This window comes from Triturus cristatus, chromosome 6 (genome assembly GCF_964204655.1).
Source record: "Triturus cristatus chromosome 6, aTriCri1.1, whole genome shotgun sequence".
In the NCBI taxonomy this organism is placed as follows: Eukaryota; Metazoa; Chordata; class Amphibia; order Caudata; family Salamandridae; genus Triturus; species Triturus cristatus.
Genome location: NC_140589.1, coordinates 1,481,280,277 through 1,481,298,190, shown reverse-complemented (window position 1 = coordinate 1,481,298,190; position 17,914 = coordinate 1,481,280,277).

The window sequence follows — 17,914 nt, the reverse complement described above, 5'->3', positions numbered from 1 at the left end:
TAAAGGGGATTTGGGTGAGCCGTCATTGAAAGAGATGCTGGAGGCAGTGCGGGAGTCCCTGCTCAGCACTAGAACAGAAGATAGATTCGGTGGTCATAGATATTAACCTAGTATGCATAGACATGCAAACAATTTCTGAGAAAAAAGTATTAGCATATCAAACAACAGTAGACCACTCCACATTTATTGAAATGAAGGTGGAAATTAGACACCTTATGACCATCACGCCAGAGCTGAAGACACTGAGGGGTGATACAGATGAACAAGATCCACGTGATCAGGTAACCAGAGAGAGCGGAAGGTGCCTGAGCAGAATCGTTTGTGGAGGCCTTGATCAAAGAATTTGTGCAGCTGGATGAATTATCAGCCATATTTGTGGAGGAATTGTTTCTCCGGATTCCAGGACGACCGCCAAAACCAGGAGCAAACACAAGATCAATTATAGCAAGAATCCTGAACTACCAGGCCCAATCTCAATCCTAAAAGCAGCTAGACTGAAGGACCTTTACTATTCACTATTTTGACACCACAAACATTGCAGTAGTCCTCAATTACACCCAGGAGGTGCAAGCTGTACGGAGGTCCCTTGATAAAGTTAAAGCAGAACTTCGTAAGAGTGGCAGTAAATACATAAGGCGCTTTCCTGCATGGCTACCAGTTGTGTCAGATCGGCAATCCTGGCTGTTTTAAAACTGGAGGTTGCCTGGGACTACCTAGATGGCCAGATAAAGGCTGGCAAAGGCAAACAGAACTTGTCACCACAACCCACTAGAGAAAGCCCTCAGACAGTGTCAGAGAACATAACAAAGGAAAACTAACCATATGAAGTGCAGAACACACCAGTGTTAAAAATGGGACTAGCCACTATAAAGGACATGATCTACAAAATCAATGGAGAAGATGAACTCAGCAAAGGAGGAAGTTAGAGAGGAGGACACACCCCTTTCTTCTCCCTCCCCCCTTTCACTTTTTCATTCTCAAATTCTACTGCTCACTCTCTTAGTAGACCTGGGGAAGAGGAGAACGGAATTAACAGTGGTAATACCACGAAACATATTGAGTTAATTGTTGGGTGGGCGGAGGAGACTACATGTGCCTCAAGCATTGGGAAGGGTGGTGGTTCTGGGCCCATCGCTGGAGGTCATAGGATGGGGGTGGGAAGGGCTGGGAAGTGATACAGTTTAAGTGCAATAGTTTGGGTGTAGTGGGAAACCCCTGATGTGTAAGAAGTGGACATCAGAATCGCCATTTCATTGCTGACCAATGCAGAGAGAGAGGGCCTTATGGTCACAGCCTGGAACGTAAATGGCTTGGGTAATAAGTTGAAGCAGGGAGTGGTCGCTCAATTCCTGGCCAGACATGCCCTAGACCTGGGTACTTCTTGAGGGGATCCATTTAATGGGTAATAGATGGGGATTTCTAGGCAGGGGCAGATATAGGTTTGTCCATTTGGTGTTTACAGTGGGCTCCTGTGGCATGGGAATCATGGCGTGTGGGCCCCTTCCACTGGCAGTGGCCCACACATGGACTGATCTGGCTGAATTCTATGCTGGAGTGGGGCTGAGGCAGAATGGTAAAGCCATCACAATTCTTTCCGTGAATTTTGACGCCACCCTATGGGAGGCCTACAAATCTGTCATTAGGGGTCAAGCCACATCATTGGTAGTAGGATGTCAAAAGGGGGAAACAAGCAGTGAGGGATCTAGAAAATGCATAATTGGATTGGGAAGGAGAGCACCAAGCAAACCCAATTGAGGATACAGACTACCAAGTTTACTTGCTTAAAAGGATGTATAAATTCCTGGTAGAGTGAGAGGCAAGGGTGGAGTATAGACAGTGACAGCGCAGGTTGTACAAAGTAGGGAACAAGGCAGAAATACAATTGTATGGCTGGCCAAAAGAAATGAGATTCAGAGGTGGGTGAGTGCCATCCACATGAAATAAGGGGATAGAGAAGGGAAACAAAATAGTCTCTGCATTTGCACGTCATCTGGCCCTACTCTATACGCCTAGGGTTTGTTTACCAAATTGTGAGCTTGAAACTTTATTATTGATATCCCAACACTGGACCTTACTCCATATGGGAGTGCGCAACTAGATAAGGAGAATAGGGTTGAGGAAATCACAGAGGGATAAGCCAACTTAGAACCAAAACATCTCCTGGATGTGATGCCATTACAGCAACATGTTTTAAAAGACTGAAGGGTTTGATACATTATAAGCACATGTTGTACACAACTAGGATGGAGGCAGACTCCCTTGGACCTGTGGAGGGTGGAAATAGTGACGACTCATATAAAAGGGTAAAGCTGCTGCGGATTGCAACTCTTATAGGCCAATTTCCTTCTTAAATATTGAAACGAATTTACAAGAAATAGTCTTGGCAAATCAGTTGTAACCTGTGATGCACAAATTTATCCATGCAGAATAACTGTGCTTAATGCCCGAGAGGGAAATTGGGCACAACCAAAGACACCTCTATGGTTGCCAACCGAGGAGCCCCATGATTAGGGAGCTGTCAGTGTTTCCAGCCCTGGACGCTGAAAATGCATTTAGTGTATTGGACTGGCCTTTCCTACTGTGCATCTTACAAAAGAAAGGATCCCGCCCAGAATTCAGGACTTTGACGACCCAGTGGGTAGGTTAAGGGTAAATGGCTTCCTATCAGACCCATTCTCAGTTGGGAAGTGTATGAGGCAGGGCTGTCCTCTCTCCCCCTTGCTGTTTGCACTATCTCTGGGCCTGCTAGCCAAGTGCCTGAGATATGACACACAGATAAGGGGGGCTGAAATGGGACCCAGACTATGAAGATGTGATATCAATTTGATATGATGTGAAATGCCCTTTATGTGGCTGATCCCGAAGTCATTATTTCCAGGGTTCTGGATAAGATCACAGCTATGGTGCATTTTCAGGCTTTTCAATCAAATGGCATAAATCCATATTGTTCTCCCTGATGGATTGATTCCACCTAAGCAGTGGAGCTGCCCACTAAAATGATAATTGGAGGGCTTTCTATACTTGGAAATATATATAACAAAGGACCCAGATGAGTTTATCACAAACAATCTCATGTTCCTGGTAGACAAAAAAAAAGCCACAGCACACTGGAGGGGGCTTCCACTCTCAATCTGCGGCAGAGCTACCCTCTACAAGGCGACCTCTCTCCTTAAATTCACTAAATTAACTCCATAATGAATCTTTGACTCCTTTAAGACGGTGAACGAAATTACCAGATCATTCCTGTGAGATGGGAAGACCCCAGAATCGCAAATAGGATACTTAGGAGGGGCCTTGTCAAAAGCTATTGCTGCACTACAGGATGAATGGGTAGTGGAATTAGGACCAATAGAGGAGGCAGACTGTGAGGAGGCATGTGGGCATCCTTGGGCGGCGGCGATAAAAGCTAGTTTTAAGCTCGTCCAGCCTAAAATTCTTCATAGATTACAGCAGATACTTCCCTTTGGAGAAAATCGGATTGATATACAATGACAGACGCTTGAGGAGATGCAGACGAGGAGGGTACTTTCTTCCATACATGTTGGGATTGTCTTTATATACAGCCATTTTGGTCGGATGTACTCCCATGAATTGTGAACATGCCGGAAGGGAGGCTGATCTTGGTACTCTCCTGGCACTGCTGGGAATGTGGCAAGGTCTGGCAATACCAGAATACACTCAAATGTTTCACAAACTGGCCCTTGAGGTGGCCAGACGAGACATAGTCCAACTATGGGGCAGTGGGGCCGCTCCCTTGTTACAGCACAGGGAAATACATTATGACTCGTGCATGCAGGCCAAAGAAACAATATTTAAGGTGAAAGGTGCCCCACATAAATTCAAGAAGATATGGTCGTCCTAGAGGGATCTTAGAAATGTGATGCAAGAAACAACATGATGTACAGTGCATAAAACTGACACGTTAGCGGGTGTGTTGGCCTACGCCTGAATGCCCTGAATGTTCAAGGGGGGAGAAGGCCAGTGTTTAAAATTGATTATGACTATCGTCATCTGGGAAGAGAGGAGAAGTGGGGTTCCTACTGAACAATATCTTGCAAATTCAAAAAGCACCCAGAAGTTGAACTCACATTGCTGTGTTGTGATAAACAGTAAAAAACATTAAAAGAAAAAAGTCTCCCTACAGACAGTTTAACCCCACCGAATCACGGGGGAAACACAATAAAAGTGCAGACAATGGAACAAGTAAGAGAACACAACAAATGGGTAGCCCTACAACAGGTCTAACGTTGGTTAGCACCTGTGTCTCCTCCTTTGCACTATTATATAACCCAAAAGGTCTAGAAGTTTTCAGAGCATTCTCACACTGTGCCCCAGCCACTAAGCGCTGGCAAATCCCTAGTGTGACCTTGCTCATATTGTGCCCCAGCCGCCAGGTCTCTTTCTGCTTGTGCCCCAGCTGCTACCAGTTGGTAGTCTTCTCACTGTGCAAACACCACTAAGCTCCAGTAATGCCACAGAATAGAGTACATCCCAACTAAGAACATAATCTTTACTAATGCAATACTAATTAACTGCATAGCAAAAATATATTTATATTTACATCTTGATTGAAAAGCGAACCACGCTGAAACATTTTTAATATAGGCATTATTGGCATAAAGAATAGTATACATGCCATTTAGAGTAGGTTTCGCAAACGAGTAGCTTGTGAGCTCTCCAGCTACCCGTAAGTAGCTCCCCTGTGTGCAGCCAGCCTACTAAATTAGAAGTTTTTGATTGGTTGAAGTAATATATGTATACCAACACTGAAAATGATGTATTTGAGATGAAAAGGTGTATATTTTCACATATCCTAAGGAGATGCTTGGAGAAAAATGGCTGAATTAAAAAAATATATTACAGCTGATATTTCAGTGATAAACCATGCGGTGTTTGGAAGACTTATTACTAATTGTATTACCTTTCTTTATCCATTACTTCTGGCTGCCGTGCCTGATGCACTAAGGTGATCACTGCTGGTAATCTTGCACAGGCCGGTGACTAATGTAAGATTATCTGATGTGGTCACTATTACAACACGTATAATATTAGGAGCTCGGACTGACTTTCATTGAAAATAAGCGCCTCTTATTACAGAAAAGGTCTGAGACGCCTGGTTTAGAGTTATTCTTTATTTGAGAGGTTATATGATTTTATCCAGTTTATGCAGTAAAATGAGAAATTGCATGCACGTTTAAAAAACGTTTTGCACGTTGGTTTTTGTACATGCCACCAAAGTCAGGGGAATTTCTGTGTGGCAAATCCGATCTACTAGAGCACATATATAGCATTCATGAGTGGTAATTTGCACTCCTAAATGAAGGGATGTTTGCACTTAATTAACTATAGAATCAGATAGACCTTTTTTTATTCAAACCCATTTTTTAATAATAACTTGGTTTTAAATTAGTGCTTTTTACAACAATTCTGATTTTATAATGGCTGTAAATAGCAGATATTACTATTACTCAATTTAGTGGTACTGAATTTACCGACCTCAGAATGATGGATGGGGAATCAGCATTGCCAAATACTATGGTAGACAACATAGGTTTTGCCTACACGTTAACTACACTGAAGCACCCAACCTGCAATAAGTCATACTGGCCTGCATGTAGTGACTAGGCCTACTCTCCATCTAACTTTCTGAAAGAGAAACACAATTTACAACCTGCATAAAATACTGTTTAAAATTAAGTGATTTAACAGTGCCTAATCTTTCAAACTTTCCTGCCAATCAGAAGAATAGCCCTGTGCCAGGAGCCCTTTCTGGATTGACAGGCCTGTAATTCTATCCTGAGACCTGTTGGTGCCAATCACCCTGGCATTATTCACAGCTCCAGGGAAGTGGGTGAAACCCTTGACTATAAGCAAATATTATCTTATCACCACTGCCCTGCATTTTGTGGTTTCTGCCGCCAATCCAAAAAAAGAAATACTTCAATTCTTTGTTGTTTCAGGTATTTGGCCAAACCATCATAGAGGGATCAAATAAAAACGATTATGCAACCTCCTATGGGACTAGGGTAGAAACAGTGGAAGAGTGCCCCGCCAACGAAGGCCATAGCAATGGAAAGGAAGAGTTTGTGGCATGCAACAGGCTGTACCGCATTAATGAGTGGCAACAGTTTTGGCAGTGAAAGCTGTCAGCAGTAATTTATCAGCAGTAAATCACACTGTGCTTGTTCTTAGCACCATGTTACACCACATAATGTGTTTTTCGTTTTTCATTGCTGTCAGTAGAATTTCAAGAAATAATCTGTTTTACAGTAGTCTTTAGTATGTAGTCTTTTCATGTTTTATTGTTTATTTCTGGTATTGGAATCTGAATGTAGAAATTCTAGGCATGTTCTGGAATCTGGGGTTAGTTAGAAGTGGCAGGTGTGGAGTGTTTCCTGGCAGCTGCTCCAATGCAGTTCTTCAAAGTAAACAATAACCAGACTTAAGGTTCTGGAACCAGAATGAACAAAAACCCATGTTAGCCCTTGAACAGCAGTGATCTTCCTCTTTTCATTGCTGCTCCTAAACAGATAAGTGCTCCATTTTCTCTTATTTGACAGTTTAAGCTTTAATGATTGCATAGTGATTATTTGGTTGGTTGCCTGATTGTGCATTTCCAATTTATGGGATTTTTTTGTTGGGATTAACTAGAAAAAAGAAAAATACTTCCTACAACATACGGCGCCTGTTTCACGTTCAGGACCAGATCTGAGACCGCTTTCCTCATGCAGCGTGTCTGGTCCTGGACCTCGAGAAGGCCTTTGATACTCTCCTATGGCCCTACCTACTTCAGGTCACACGCCGGATGGGAGAGGGACCCAGCTTACACCAAGCTCATATACTCCGCACCAACATCTAGGGTGAGACTTGGGCCCCATATGTCACTATTGTTTCCCAAACTTAGGGGTACACACCAAGGCTGTCCGCTCTCTCCTCTTCGCCATGGCCATGGAGCCGTTGGCGATCCGTCCTCGCAAAGAGGGCGGGAGCTGGGGCATCCCACTCGCAGACACTACTCATGCCGTATCGCTGTACGCGGACGACATACTCATCTACGTCCGCGAAGTTCAGTCGGATTTGACCTCCATACTTCACACGCTGCAAGAATTTGAAGTGGTGGCAGGTCTCAGAGTGAATTGGTCCAAGTCAACTGTATACCCTCTCGCCAGTGATCTCCCCCCTTGTCCAGTACGACTGGGCAGCGTAGATGTATCATGGAGCCCACAAGCAGTGAGGTACCTGGGCGTCCGCTTGTACCACACACCGCAGGATCTATATGAGAGGAATTATTGTAGGGCAATGGCTGGTATCCAGTCTTCCATGCACTTCTGGAAGGACCTCCCCCTGGCTGTCTTTGGCAAAATCGCAGTTGCCAAGATGATATTAGTCCCAAGATTACTATATTATTTTGCAAATCTTCTGATGGTTCCCCCATGCTCCTTCTTCCGGGAGCTGGACACTGTCCTCAGCACCCTTTTCTGGGGCTTGGGACATCGATGAATTGCCCTTGCTAAGCTGCACCTACCCATGGATAAGGGAGGGCTAGGTGCCCCTTCCTTTGAGGCATATTTCCTCGCGGCCCAGCTTCAATGGGTGTTGAGATGGACAGCAGGCCGTGCATTAGGGGAGACAACCACAGCTACCGGGTTCATTCTGGTCCCAACCATAATGCGCATGCTGTTGCCAGGGGCGGCACCAATACAGGAGTGTCCTCTCCAAGTGGCAGTGGCGCGCGCTTGCCTGACATGTGTGCACAGAATAAACCGCAAAGCACCCATGTATTCGCCCGTCCTGCCGCTGGTGGGGTTCCCTAGGGGTCGCACACACTATACAGAGCGAGCGCTGTGGGAGTGGACAGAGTACTTGGTCATGGACGTAGGCTCCTTATAAACGAACGGGCAATTACAGTCGTTTGCAGAACTGGCGGCCGACATGGATCTCCCCAGGGGGCAATTTCTTCTGCATCGGCAACTACTGGAAGACTGCTGCTGAATGTGGCACATAATAGACACTGAGCCCCCCACACACCCAGTGATCCACACATTGCTGCAGGTGGGCCAAGGGCGCCATTTAGTCACATGGATATACAAAGCGGTGCGAGCACTACACCCAATCACCCTCGCGACCCTCCGGGAGGAGTGGGAGGCTAAGTTCAAGAGACCACTTCACGACAAAGAGTGCGAGTGTGCATTAGAGTGTCCTAAAAAAGTGTCCCGCAACTATCATTTCAAGAACATACAACTCCATATATTGCACCGCGCCTACTTGACTCCCGAGAAACTCCAACATTACTATCCGGACACGTCCTTCACGTGTCCCAGATGCCCCAAACCTAATGCATCCTTTCTACACATGTTCTGGGACTGCCCAACGCTCCCCGCTTACTGGACCAGAATCCATGCCACCCTTCTCACAGTCACAGGGCTCACGGACATTCACACATGGGAGGACTACGCGCTAGGCCTAAGCAAGCGACGTAAGAATCAAAAAATGGAGACGCGTTTCGCGTCCCTGGCGCTCCTTTTAGCTAAATAATGCATAGCAATGCACTGTTGGGCCCCCAGGGGGGCCCCCGCTAGCGCTTGTGCGGGGGCTGTCACCAAATGGGGTGCTGCAGAGGAAGAGGTGCTCCGATCTGATGAGGTTAAGGGTATTCGTAAACAACCCATATCCATTCCATGGGCTATCCTACTCCATTCCTTCAACCACGAAATAGCGGAGGAGCTATTGTCACAGAGTATTCGATCTCCTGCAGCAGACGCGCACCACTAAGCTGCCCACTGCAGTTCCTCAGCGGAGTAGGTATAAGGTGGGGCGGGGCTCTATGCCGAAGATGTACAACACATGTACCACCCCTAGCGCAACATCCCTGTCTCCCCCCAGCACACACACACACAGAGTCCACAGCCCAGTTCAGATGTATTAGCTCACCGACTCCTATCATGCGGCACTCACTTAGACACAGTGTACCCCAGTTCTATTTCCCCAGTTTGAAGAATTCGGATCGTTATCTTCAACATGGCAAACAATGCATCATAGGGCCAGTGTTGAGTGCCCACGCTTCGCCCACAGTACGTGCAATAGGCATCCACACACAGACACATGCTTCATACCCATACACCTTATCAAGTCGGCGGTAATGCTTAAAGAAATGTTGTATAGGTCATGTTCCACTGTCCGGCCATAAATAATGATACGATGTACCACTGGTATGATGTTGCCTCCGAAGCAATCATAAACTCTGTACTGTACAATATAACAAATGCCAATAAAAATGATTTTACAAAAAAAAAACTAGAAAAAAGAAAGCTTTAAATAATTCAATAGAAACAATATGAATCAGACATTTCCACAATTCAGGCGGTTAGGAGGTCTCTACTAGTTTGTGTATCTTCCATTTGGTTCGGCATCTGCAAAAGTCTGAATCCCAATTGCATCCTTTCTACACATGTTCTGGGACTGCCCAACGCTCCCCGCTTACTGGACCAGAATCCATGCCACCCTTCTCACAGTCACAGGGCTCACGGACATTCACACATGGGAGGACTACGCGCTAGGCCTAAGCAAGCGACGTGTTTATGTACCTTGATTATTTTTTTGTTTAGGTCACAGAGTCGTACAGAGTTGTACACCCAATTATTGACAGCTGGTGAGTTTGTTGGAGAGTGTTGGGTTCCTAATAAACAGAGAGAAGTCAGTTTGGGTACCAAAGAAGGAGATGCATTTCTGCTATATCACGTGGATACCTTGAAGTGCATTCTAAGTCTGACAATAAGAAAGGTGAAAACAACAAAGGCAGAGGGGAGAGGTATTTTGAAGAAGGGAGTTTGATGTTGAGGTCTCATGCACAAATGATTGGCCTTTTTTATCTGCATTCACACCGTTTTTCCATGTCCTCTTCATTACAGGGCACTTCAGAGTTTGAAAGCAACATATCTGAGGAAAGAATTGTGGTATGGAGAACCAATATGTCTCTCAAACGAAGAAAGAGAGGAGCTAACCTGGTGGCTACAGAATTTAGAATGCCTTTTATGGACTCGCGATTTTTTGTATAATGCTGCATTTTGTCTCGGAAACATGTCAGCTGTGGCTTTGAGAAGCTTTGAATATGCATAATGCTAGTCTCCAGTCTAGACATGAAATGTTGATTCTCCAAATAAGTGTAAAGAGAGAATCTGGATTTCATTAAAGATGCAGAGGCTGGCAGTATTCCCCTCATCACTCCATATCTTGGGAGAGCTGTTTTGTGGGATTCTTAATGCTCATACAGTTGAGTTTAACAGTGAAATGTAGTTCTTTAGTTTGTGTCAGCTACATTTTTAAAGAGCCTACAATATTGTTTTATTGATTTGTTTTTCTCTTTCTTGTTTGGTAGAAAATCATTGATGTTATTTTGCTTTCTAGGATTGGAATATTGGCCTTTTAAAGACCATGCTGTTTGGTCTCATGTTGATAATGGGATAAGAGTCTCGAAGCAGACAAGGAGGAAGATGGCTGCTGTCCAAGTGCGAATATGAGCATGTTGTTTATTTTAATTCTAGGCTATGGAGTCTCATTATTGCTTGCTATAAAGGCCTGCATTGGTGTAGCAATAAAAGGGTATATGCATAATGCTAGCCTCCATGTCTTTCATGAAATCCAGATTCTCCCTTTACGCTTATTTGGAGAATTTACATTCTACTCAGTTTGTGCTACAAATTTCAAGTGTAGCATATCCGTTGAGAAATCTCATACGGAAGAAAGAGAGATTATTGTGGGATGGTGCATGTGAGCAAGTCTTACAGTGCATGAAATCTGCAATGTTTTGTTTGCCTGCTTTAACCCCTTCCCCGCTCATGACGGAACCCCTCCGTCATGAGCCACGGGTGCCGTGTGCTCATGACGGAGTGGTTCCGTCATGCTGCGGCCGTCGGCCGCCGCTCCGCCCACGCTGCGCTGATTCCCCGCCTGTGCGGGCGATTAGCATAGTGGACGGAGTCATGACGGAACCACTCCGTCATGAGCGCAGCTCAACCGTGGCTCATGACGGAGTGGTTCCATCATGAGCACAGCGCCACCGCGCTGCCCCCAAACCCCCCCCAGCGCTGCGGCGGAATTCCCGCCGCAGCCAAGGGGTTAAAGGGGGTTGAGCCCAAGGAGGTTAGCATCTTCACTACTAATGCAAGTAAAAGTGAGCAGGAGCAATTGTATCTCAGGTTATGGGTGTGTGGTTGAGATTGCTTATCAGTCTTTATCCATGGTGGAGGATTGGTAATCTGTTATCGAAAGAGAAAGCTTGATGTGTATGGGGTGTGAGTCAGTTTATACAGTATGTATGGGAAACTAGCAAACTAAAAAGTGTCCACAAACCCCAAACAAAACTGCTAACAACAGAAGGCGTGTATTAAGCATTTAAGCATTTGGAAGAATTGGATGACTGTTAATAAAATTACAGAAATAGTCGTACAATATAGTGTAGGGTGCAAGGTATAAAGAATCTAATTGTTGACTTCCTATTTAGGATGCTGGTTCCTTTGGAAGAGAATGAGGGTGGTGACTGGAAGGATTATGCAGTTGCAAGTATTGTGGGTTAACCGCAGTGTGGCTCTATGCAAGGAGGACTAGCAGAGGGGCAGTGAGGATGATGCATTGTTGGGAAACCTGAGGATCTTCGTTTATTGTAGCTGGCCTAGAAAGAATATGCTTCAGGAGTTTAGACATTCTGGAAATTGAGGTATGAATTAACAGTGGAATGGATTTCCCTTGTATATAAAGATAAAATAATTTATCCAAAGGGTTTGAGGTGGCACATTGTTATGATATGTCATGAAGGACATTCAGGTATTGTTTGTACTAGAAGAAGCGTGAAGGACACTTTTGTGGTGGCCAGGTGTGAATACTGTGGTTGAGATGTTAGGAACTGTGTGGCATGTGGAAACACTGTTAAAGGTTTGAAAGTGTAGAGGCCACTGCATTCATACAATGGGACCTACTCAGAGTAGCAGAATTATGGAGTGTGGTAGTCTTGGATCATTTTTTGAAATGGACAAAATTGGAAATTGTGAACAATGTGTGTGTAGATATGGTTTTGAGTGTGTTAAAAAAACTGTTTTCCAGAGAGAGTGCACTGGCTATTTTTTTTAGCCATAATGGCGTGCAATTCAAGTCAGGAAAGGTTGAGTCGTGGCTAAAGAAGTTGGGGGGTGGAATAGAAGTTTACATAAGCACACAACTCAAGTGCAATGGAGGTGCTGAGAGATTGAACAGGGTTATAACAGATACTGTGGTATTTGGACAAAATATTGTAAACTCAAATATCGTGGGACGAAATATTGTGTAAAAAATATCGAGGACAAGAATATTGTGTAGGTCATTTTCTAAGGGTAAGTAAAGTTTGACTTTATATAACTACACATATATGTACCTTGACGATATATATATCAAGGTACATAGATCTGGAGTTAAGAATAGTACATTTATACTTACCCATTTGCACTTACCTTCTCAATATTCTTGTCCTCAATATTTGTGACAAAATATTCTGTCCACGCCATATTTGTGTTTTCGATATTTTGTCACTGATATGATACTGCTCATATTGCGATGAACGGCAACTTGGATTGGGAGGCAGAATGTCAAAAAACATTGTGGCCGCATAAGGTAACTTAATTAAACAACAGGGTATAGTCCATTAAGTGTAATGAGAGATACAACACCCAATTTCAAAGTGATGCCAGGGTGGATGAGACGCTCTAAAGTGGGACACTGGTATCAGGATGTTGTCAAGAACAGAACACAATGTGCAGAGAATTGCTACAAGGTTTACCATGACAGTATGAATGGTACCAAGAATCCGAGACTTGAGATTGGACAGACAGCAAGGGTAAGAAATAGTGTGAAGGTGGTGAAAAGTGATATCAAGTTCTCAGAGCCTTTAAGGCTCCTTGGCGTGTGGTGTAAATCAGCAAAGCTGGAACATAGTACAATTTTGCATAAGGGAAGTGTTGTTCTGTGCGAAAGAGGGGTTGGTATAGTTTGTAGTGCAAGTAGTTCCTAATTTGAAAAGAGCTGTGGTGCAGAGATGACAAGTGTGGACCTCGGTTTGGTGTGTGATGAGCCTGAATAGAAGCACTGTGTGGTGCATGATGAATCAGAGATTGGGAATGCAGGAGATAGTAATTGTTGTTGTCAAGAAGCATATGATTGTGAGGAAACAAAGGGACACATTTATCAAAACCTTGCAGCACTGTGCTGCGTGATAGGGTAAGGGCAGACATGTGGCGTATTTAACATTATACTGTGCATTCTTGTCTTTTACCTGTGCTGGCGCACAAGGTGCTGTCTAGTGCCAATGCAGGCGCCCTTGCACCATGGTGCTGGGGTGACTGCATTGTAAGGATTATTTTTGTGCATTGTAAATGAAATTAGTATAGCTTTGTTGTTATGAAGATTGTATGTTTTAAAATAAAAGTTTGTATACATTATATTTGTTTCTTTGTATCATCTTGATGGATCATTGAACCTGAGTAAATAAATAAACAGATAAGTGGATATTGAGTAGCTGAGTGTGCTGACGGATGCATCCGCAGTCTGAAAACATGTCTGACATTGCTGTACTCCATCGTGATGTTCGCCCATCCCACACGGGAGGCAGACAACTGTAAATATAGTGGGCGGATGTACGCCATACAGCAGCGGCTGCTCCATTAGAGCGGAGGAGCACTGCAACAATAAAATGGGTTTTAAATCCGTTTTATTTTAATCCCCTGGACCCGCCCCAGGACTCTGACGAGTCTTGGGGGCGGGTCCAGGGGATGACACTGCTAGTGGGGGAGTGGTGGGCACTCCCTTAATGGACATGAGGTGTTTGGCCAGCCGTCTCAGGCTGGCCAAACCCTCATGCGCAGTGAAGTTCTCTCCAGCCCCAGCTGCGTTACTGGGGCTGGAGAGAACAGGCACAGGCTCCCAGTCTGCCTGGGAGCGCAAGTTGCCGATGCTCAGGCCAATCCCGAAGCTGCTTTCATGCAGCGTCAGGATTGGCCGCAGTGCTTTCTGGGAGCCTGTGCCCAGAATCAGGAAGTGCGCAATGCGGCGGGAAACGGCGGCGGCGTTAAGGTACGTTTTTATTTTTATTTATTTTTGTCCCTCCACCACACCTTTCAACTTCGGCCCGGCCCACCCCGCCACTTTGTCAGGGGATGGGCCGCTACTGACGGCCTAACAACATTGATGGAGCGTTATCTGTTGACAGTGGACTGGGAAACTAACAGACTACTGAATACCAGGTGACGTACCCTACTCCAATATGACGGACAACCGTCCTTCATCACAAACTTTGATTATGGAGGATGATATTCCAACAGCCTGACTGACGTATCAATTCCTCTGTGACAGAGAAATGATGGTCCATAATCCTAAGCCTAAATCATTCCCACTGCATGCTGCCCAAGGCTTTAAGTGGGCCGGTGGCAGTTCTAAAAACCAGGTTCCGAGACGGGTCCCTATCGGACTCCCTATGCTTACCTTCACCCTCAAAGTGAAAAAAAAGCTTAACTCTGCAGCAGTACCACCCTTCACTTGGCTTTAAAGTAACTTCAAAGAGACTCGTTATAGTTATTTTAAATCTCATAATTTCAGAATCGAAGCATTTTCAAAATTATATGTAACAAATTAATTGCTGCTACTTATTTATCCTATGCAACTAACAACCATTGACAAAGCCAATAGTCCTGGCTTGTTTTAAGTGTAATATCAGTTGCTGTATTGTATCTGGATGCAACAACAGAAAGAGGCAGCAAAATACCAGTCACGCAGCACAATATGCTCAGCACAGATATTTTGCTTATGTGTTTAAGCCACACCCTTAATTATAAGTCCATGCCCTTTTGGGGCACCCCACCCCCAGTTTATCTTATCTCACTTAAAGACATGATGCAACCATATAATAACCAGTGACTGAGATAAATTCAAGCATTACATCCATCAGAGTTTTGTTTTTCTTTCCTCAATGATGAGGGCAAGGACTCATTGAGGTTAAACTCCCCCATCAACCTCCAGAGCAGTTTGATCTTTTCACTTTACATTTTTTTATTGAGTTTCCAATTATACACATTTCATTAAGAGTACAGTTTACTTAACAATTAAGCATAAACATGTGTACATCACTTTTGATACTCATCTCTTTCATGGTGGAGGTGTGAGATAATTTTGCTTTTCGTTAGCACAGGGAATAAGCAGCTAGAAAACGTAAATAAAACAAATCACGACCGACCCGGACGGCCAGTTCATTGAAGAGCTTGTTCATGTCCACATTTACTTCCTTTGAAAAGGAGCAGGCCTCTATGAAGACGTTATTCAACCCTAAGGTTTTGGCCAGGACCAGCGTGGTAGGGGGTGCTCAACCGGTCTCTTCCTCTCTCAAGCCCTGCCATGAGGTCATGACCCAACCAGGTTTGGTTTATTTGTTCCATCCAGAGAATTCCAGAAGTCACACGGAGCCAGAGGCAATCCACTGGGACAAATCAATTGAACTAATTCAGATGAGAGTTCTCCCTTCTTCCCAGCAAGGGGTGGGGGGATGCTTGGCACTCTTCCTTCACAACGAGAGGGCTCTGTCCTCAGGTCGCATGGGTCCTGTTGATGATACAGCCATTCCACATAGCAGTCTTTGGTACCCTGGTTCAGCCTTGCTGCACGTGGCCTCTTTTCCTCTTAGAAAAAGATGCTACCCTCATAGATCAGGCCTTTTAGTGAAAGGTGTGATCTCTCCAACCAAACTCCATTCCTTTGGTTTTCTGAGCAACTTCTTCCTTGTAGAGAAAAGAGAGAGACATGAGTCAGAGACTGATTATAAACCTTTGAGAATTCAATGAGTAGTTGATTTATTGCCACTTCAAAATGGAGGACATTCAAATCCTGAAAGACCTGCTCTGGCCTGACGACTCGATGACTCGACTAGACCTCTAGGATGCGTACCTTATGGTCTCCATTTACTTGTCCCATCGCAGATTTCTGCAATTTGTGTGGAGGGCTCAAGTCAGCCTGTCCTTGGCGCCATGGTTTTTCCAGAAGGTTCTGAAACATGTTGTGAAGTTTCTGCGTGCTCAGGGGCTTTTCCTAATCGTAAATACGTACAACATATTGCGGATGGATCAATGTCCCTGAAGACTATCGAACACCTTTGAATGGCAGTAAACCTGCTGGAGAGCTTGGGGTTTGCCATCAACGAGAAGACCTATCTTCTAACGTCGGTTCAACAGAGTATGTTCCTAGGTTTTGTTATCAACTCTGGGGAAAAGATGGCAAGCCTTACCTTGCTGAAGATAGCATATATTTGACAGGAATTGTGCAAAACGTTCTTGAAGCAATCCACATCCTTGAGATAGATTGACTGCATAGTCAGGCTTCTATCCTCCTCAATATAAGTAAATTTCCCAGGCCCGCTTCACTACAGGGCCCTGTACAGACTCAAGGCCTATAATCTATGCAGAGGTCTGAAGTACCTACAGATGGTACCTCTTATTGAAGAGGTGAAAGAAGGTATGAGATGGTGGCTGAAGCATATAGAGGCATTGAACGTGATAGAAATCTTTGGTTCGGATCCGGACATCATGATTTATTCCAACAGCAGCACAACAGGCTTGGGAGTGCAATGTGGGGAATCCTACTCAGGAGGAAAATAGTCAACTCAAGAACAACAACTACATATAAACTGCTTGGAGCTAATGGCCGGCTCCTTCACCATACAAGGCTGGACTAAGGATAAGGTTCAATGTTGCGTCCTGGTAAAGATGGACAATATCTCTGCAGTTGCTTTACATCAACCATCTAGTAGGATTGAGATTGAAGATCCTAGCAGACCTGCCCAGAGATTTTTGGATGTTCTGTTTGGTGAACAATTGGTTGGTTATGGTGGAATACCTTCCAGGCAAAGCCAAAGAGTAGTAGACTGGTGCTCCAGGGAATGGCAAGACATGAGCCACTGGAACCTGGACCCAGCTGTCATCTCAGCAATAGAGAACAGATGGGTGCAATTCATAGTGGATCTTTTTGCATCGATGCTGGGTCATCAAGTAAAATGGCACTTTAGCTGGAAACCGGATCCACAAGCAGCAACGATGGACACCTTCCTACAGGATTATGCATCCCCCGTTTGCAATAATCATGCGGTTGTTGGCACACGTGTAAAGACAGTTGGCAACCCTAGTGTTGATTATGAAGATATGAAGATCATAAACTTGGTTCCCAGTTCTAATGGAACTTTTCTGGAATTTTCCAATCAATCTACCTCGATCACAACTTCTTCTCCGGGACCCTTGCAGGGACCTTCATCAATTAATGCTGCAAGGAACAATGCTGCTCATGGCGTGGAGGATTACAGGGAAAGATGGAGAGTCCCTGGACTTTTGCAGGAGGCTGAGCGACCATTTCTGAAGGCATGGGCGGGTGCCACAGTCAAATGGTACAGGTCAGCTTAGGGGATATGGATACATTGGTGTCAGTAAAAAAGTATGGATCCTGTGGGGTCTGATGTTGTTTATGTCATGAATTCACTATCCTCTTCCTCAGCAGATGGCTTAGCGTTCAGGTCGATCACCCCATCAGGTCAGCCATTTCGGTGGGTCACCTCCTACTGGATGGATACTCCATCGGTGAACACCTCTTGGTATGTAAACTGATGAGGGATATTTGATTGTCATTGCTTCTAGAGTCGTAGTACTCCTCCTTGTGGGGTGTTAATAGGGTACTGAATCTCTTCCTTTTGTGCACAAGATAACCATGTTTTGTGCTTGGTTTCATGTAGAAGAGTATCCTATGTTTGAGTTCTAGACATATCAGGTAGAGTAGTTACCCGGACAGGGTGAGATTTCATGTTTACAGGTGGATGAAATGCAACTCCACAGTGGTTTCATACTCGGCTTTGGACAATACACCC